The 6,280-nt window shown below is 38.9% G+C and overlaps 1 long non-coding RNA gene across 1 annotated transcript; it reads left to right on the top strand.

Annotated features, from left to right (window-relative positions):
• Positions 1-4,499: 4,499 nt before the first annotated feature.
• LOC123731941 (uncharacterized) lies at positions 4,500-5,247 on the top strand. Its single transcript, XR_014393029.1, has 3 exons — positions 4,500-4,591; positions 4,701-5,030; positions 5,123-5,247. It is a non-coding gene; the product is annotated as an uncharacterized LOC123731941 (long non-coding RNA).
• Positions 5,248-6,280: the final 1,033 nt, after the last annotated feature.

Genomic DNA, 6,280 nt, shown 5'->3' with positions numbered 1-6,280 from the left:
CAACATCTTTCCATTGTTCTCCAAAGTAACCCTCACTTCTGTAGTCCTGTAATGTGTCTGTAAGGGCACCTACTAGATCCACAGCCCTTGCATGTATTATATTATCAAACTAAGGCTGGTGGGAGTCATATCATGTATTATATTATCAAACTAAGACTGGTGGGAGTCATATCATGTATTATATTATCAAGCTAAGACTGGTGGGAGTCATATCATGTATTATATTATCAAACTAAGACTGGTGGGAGTCATATCATGTATTCTATTATCAAACTAAGGCTGGTGGGAGTCATATCATGTATTATATTATCAAACTAAGACTGGTGGGAGTCATATCATGTATTATATTATCAAACTAAGACTGGTGGGAGTCATATCATGTATTATATTATCAAGCTAAGACTGGTGGGAGTCATATCATGTATTATATTATCAAACTAAGACTGGTGGGAGTCATATAATGTATTATATTATCAAACTAAGACTGGTGGGAGTCATATCATGTAGTATATTATCACACTAAGGCTGGTGGGAGTCATATCATGTATTACATTATCAAACTAAGACTGGTGGGAGTCATATCATGTATTATATTATCAAACTAAGGCTGGTGGGAGTCATATCATGTATTATATTATCAAACTAAGGCTGGTGGGAGTCATATCATTTAGTATATTATCAAACTAAGACTGGTGGGAGTCATATCATGTATTATATTATCAAACTAAGACTGGTGGGAGTCATATCATGTATTATATTATCAAACTAAGACTGGTGGGAGTCATATCATGTATTACATTATCAAACTAAGACTGGTGGGAGTCATATCATGTATTATATTATCAAACTAAGACTGGTGGGAGTCATATCATGTATTATATGATCAAAGTAAGACTGGTGGGAGTCATATCATGTAATATATTATCAAACTAAGACTGGTGGGAGTCATATCATGTATTATATTATCAAACTAAGACTGGTGGGAGTCATATCATGTATTATATGATCAAAGTAAGACTGGTGGGAGTCATATCATGTATTATATTATAAAACTAAGACTGGTGGGAGTCATATCATGTATTATATTATCAAACTAAGGCTGGTGGGAGTCATATCATGTATTATATTATCAAACTAAGGCTGGTGGGAGTCATATCATGTATTATATTTTAAACTAAGACTGGTGGGAGTCACGTGGTGGCCAGTGTTGTGTTAATTTCACACTTTGGTTGACTGATAAAGAGTTTCACCACCATAATTCACACAGACACAGGACAGTGCAGGGAGATGACACAGCTACAGACGCATATTAGAAGTGAGGTTAGAAGTAGAAGTTACTGTATTTGATCACAAGTGTGTTAAGATGTCAGAGGGAGTCTATGAAAACTCAGATGGATTTGAAGACGATGAGCCTGATGCAATGAAGAACACAGACATTGATGGCCAATTATATGGCAATGTGGGAGCCTTCAAGCCCAGTCCAAGAGATGGAGTTGTTGCTTCTGGTAAGATTGCATGAACAAACACACACACATACCACACAATATATTAAACAGGAGAGATTACACTGTATTACAAAACCTTTATTTGTCCCAATCCTGGATAATACTGTAAAACATATTACCAAAGATCTTTAATCATTTGTTATTCAGTACATTTTCAGTGGTGGAAAAGACTCTCTGGAGATACTTTAGTGTGTCTGGGGCTGCTATGTGTTCTAGTAATCTTTGACAGTCAGTCTTTGTTGTCAAGTTACATATAAGCACAATATCAAATGCTCATATTTGATTGTTGTTCCCCCATATGTGTCCCAAAAGAGGGAAGTGAAGTGGATCTTTTCAGTGGTTCAACTAGCTATCACTCAAAAACTCAACCAATCAGGTTCATTAAGAGAGAAGAGAGCTACGGCCAGTTATGTCGCCATCTCATCCTCTCTGGTTAGGCATACCCACCCTCAATATCCAATTGGAGCAGTCTGTAGTCTCAAATCTATTGTATGGACATTATAATGACCCATGTTTGTAGTCCTGGACTTCCTGAACATGTTGATGTATATTTGGGGGTAAACAGAGGGTCCAAATCAGCAGAAAGGTGAAAGGAAGGTGGAGTTCTGGAAACTCCCTGAATTATCTTGGGGCTGTTAAATATGATATTTAATATATGTTAACAGCTAGCCTTTGTTCTCCACTTCCCCTCTATGATCTATATCTTCCTGGTATGATAGTGTCCTGTCCATCATCACAAGCAGCAAGTCCCATTCCCTGGGCAGAAGGACTGTGTTGAGATATACTCTGGACAAGATGACCATGTAGAGAAATGGAATGATTTATAATGTGCCACAGAAAATCGTTTAACAATAACTACTGTAACAATCTCTCACAACACACACATACACACACATACACACTCACACAAACACGTACACAAGTATGCAAACTTTTTCTATATTTTGTATTAGCATAGCCACAACTGCAGTGTCATTTTGTTGATACTTCTCTTCAACCAGCTGTCACTCAAAATCTCCTCAACCAGGTTCATTTTAGAAAGAGGGAGGCAGGTGGTCTTTTTTGGCTAGTAACCGAAAGGTTGCTGCTTCAAATTCCCGAGCCGACTACGTGAAAAATCTGTCGATGTGCCCTTGAGCAAAGCACTTGGTCCTGTAAGTTGTTCTGGATAAGAGTGTCTGCTAAATGACTGGATAAGGCTACCCACTCTCAATATCCATTTGGAGCAGTTTGTAGTGTCACTCCGGGATACTACAAAGCTGGCCTAGAAGGCCTAGAAGGCCTGTTCACTGTTGACGTTAAGACTGGTGTTTTGCGGGTACTATTTAATGAAGCTACCAGTTGAGGACTTGTGAGGGGTCTGTTTCTCAAACTAGACACTCTAATGTACTTGTCCTCTTGCTCAGTTGTGCACCGGGGCCTCCCATTCCTCTTTCTATTCTGGTTAGAGCCAGTTTGCACTGTTCTGTGAAGGGAGTAGTACACAGCGTTGTACGAGATCTTCCATTTCTTGGCAATTTCTCGCATGGAATAGCCTTCATTTCTCAGAAAAATAATAGACTGACGAGTTTCAGAGGAAAGGTCTTTGTTTCTGGCCATTTTGAGCCTGTAATCAAACCCACAAATGCTGATGCTCCAGATACTCAACTAGTCTAAAGAAGGACAGGTTTATTGCTTTAGTACAACAGTTTTCAGATGTGCTAACATAATTGCAAATGGGTTTTGTAATGATCAATTACAAAACCCATTTTAAAATGATAAACTTGGATTAGCTAACACAACGTGCCACTGGAACACAGGAGTGATGGCTGCTAATAAATGGCTACTGTACGCCTATGTAGATATTCCATAGAAAATCAGCATTCTCCGGCTACAATAGTCAGGTAGCCTGGTGGTTAGAGCATTGGACTAGAAACGGAAAGGTTGCAAGATTGAATCCCCGAGCTGACAAGGTAAAAATCTGTCGTTCTGCCCCTGAACAAGGCAGTTAACCCACTATTCCTAGGCCGTCATTGTAAATAAGAATTTGTTCTTAACTGACTTGCCTAGTTAAATAAATGTGTAACATTAACAATGTCTACAATGTATTTCTGATCAATTTGATGTTATTTTAATGGACAAAAAAATGTGCTTTAATTTAAAAAACAAGGACATATTTAAGTGACCCCAAACTTTTGAACAATAGTGTATGTTAACGGCTAGTCTTTGTTCTCCACTTCCCCTCTATGATCTATAACGTCCTGGTATGATAGTGTCCTGTCCATCATCACAAATAGCAAGTCCCATTCCCTGGGCAGGAGGACTGTGTTGAGATATACTCTGGACAAGATGACCATGTAGAGACATGGAAAGATTTTTATATTGTTCTGCAGAAAATGGTTTAACAATAATCACTGTAACAATCTCTCACATACACACATGCACACAAGTATACACACAAGTACGTACACTAGTATGCCAACTTGTTCTATTTTTTTAATTAGCATAGCCACAACTACCCATGTCATTTTGTTGATACTTCCGTAGAGTTAACACCTACAGCAGTCACACAGACAGAGACACACAGATGACTCAGAGACAGAGATATCACTAGAAGCAGAGACTTAACGTATAGAGGGCTTGCAGTTGACGTACAACACCTCCTAACGGCCATGTTGGAAGACCACCACATTAATTCTAGAAGCAGAGACTTAATGTATAGTAGACCTACATAGAAAGAAAGACCCAGGTATTGTTAAAGATGTCAAAGGTCATCTATGCTGAGCCAGACATGAACAAGAAGGTCAAGTTTGACAGAGGTGAGATGGAGGAGAGGATTGTGGATATCTACGTCAGTGCAGACACCCTGAGAGACAGTCAGACCAGCACCAAGAGAGAAGAGAGAGCAGACACTGCTCCTAATAATGGACCAGGAGACCAGCAAACAGGTAACACACACACACACACACACAAAAAACATAAAAGTCTCTTGTATGTGTCCACAGAGCCTGACAGCTCAGGGAAGAGACCCTTCCTAGTTGTTGCAGTGTTTCTGGGGCTGCTGTGTGTTCTCCTACTGGCTGGGATCATAGGCCTGTCTGTCTACTGTGAGTTTGTGTCCAAGTTCATTGCTTTTCACCTAGTTGTAAGAAGTGCAGGTTATTAGGCCTATTTATCGGGGGTTTTAGCTAGTAACTATGTATTTATACTTTGTAGATAACAGAGCCATCAAAGATTCTGAGGATAAAAGGAACACCTTGTTCCAGAGTTTCTCCCTTTATAAAATCAACGCAACTGAAGAGAGAGACCAGCTACAGACCAGATACAACAACCTGACTAGAGAGAGAGACCAGTTACAGACCAGATACAACAACCTGACAAAAGAGAGAGACCAGCTACAGACCAGATACAACAACCTGACCAAAGAGAGAGACCAGCTACAGACCAGATACAACAACCTGACAAAAGAGAGAGACCAGCTACAGACCAGATACAATACCCTGACTACAGAGAAAGGCCATATTCAGGCAAAGCTTTTTGTGATAGGTGAGATATAAACTGTGATGAATTAGAATAATTATATATCAACGGGTTTTTGAGTATTGAGATACTAAGTTTTTCAATGTGCTCTTCAACAGAGCAGCATTGTCAGGAGGGATGGAGATACTTTGACTCCAGCTTGTACCTCCTCTCTACTGAGACTAAAACCTGGAAGGAGAGCAGAGAGGACTGTCGGGAGAGAGGAGCAGACCTGGTGATCATTAACAGCAGAGAGGAACAGGTGAGAGAGTGAGAGAGAGAGAGAGTGAGAGTGAGAGAGAGAGAGAGAGAGAGAGAGAGAGAGAGAGATTTTATAAATATATTAAGAGTGACATAATCTTTATCTTTCTCAACAACAGACATTTCTCTTCAACCTACACACGAGAGCCTGGATTGGTCTGACTGACTCTGTTACTGAGGGGACCTGGAAGTGGGTGGACGGCACAACACTGACCACAGGGTGAGATAAATGACCATTTTAACTTGTGATATGGAGATACAAAACAACAATGATATATTGCTTCCAATCATGTTCGTCAAAATGTATGTTTCTACTTATGAATGTCATTCAATGAGAACTAGAGATGTATCATAGAAATCAAGTCATATTTTTTGATTAAAATGTCAATGTATATAAAAAATATATATCACTGTTAATGGTCCATTCTTGATAACATCTTACAGAGTGTGTCTTTAAAACGTAGGACATAGAGACATAGAGGAGGAGGAAGAAAATTAAGAGAATGAGGAAGAGATAAAAAATAAGACAAATAATTGTTGTGTTTAGATTTAGAGGAGAGTATGTAGTCATACTGTACTCTGTAAAATTATTCTTCATTATTTTTATTAGAAACATGTCATGTGATTTGCCATAGGCTTATGCTTCATACAAAAAAAGTGGGTCCAATTATTAACCTATCTTTTTCATTTTAATAATAGGAATTACAAAGTCACAGATTAATATTATCAAGGTCTACCAGCTTCCTGATTGAATGTGATTGGATACTTAAAACAGTGTGACCTGGACACACACAGAGGGCAGAACAGTTCTAAGAGGAAACACACACAAAAAAACTATGCTAATGAAAGATGATAATGACTCAACATTCACTGTACGAGGGACCTGTAGGTTACCAATAGCAACACTATTAGTTGGTGCTGCATTTAGCTGTGGTTTTGTTTTTTGTGACATTATATGCTAGCTTGAAAAATGGGTGTCTGATTATTTCTGGCTGGGTACTCTGCTGACATAATCT

The sequence above is a fragment of the Salmo salar genome, chromosome 08, assembly GCF_965601325.2.
Source record: "Salmo salar chromosome 08, fSalSal1, whole genome shotgun sequence".
NCBI classification, from domain to species: domain Eukaryota; kingdom Metazoa; phylum Chordata; class Actinopteri; order Salmoniformes; family Salmonidae; genus Salmo; species Salmo salar.
The sequence above is the reverse complement of the archived record's forward strand: the minus strand, read 5'-3'. Positions and strand labels throughout refer to the sequence as shown.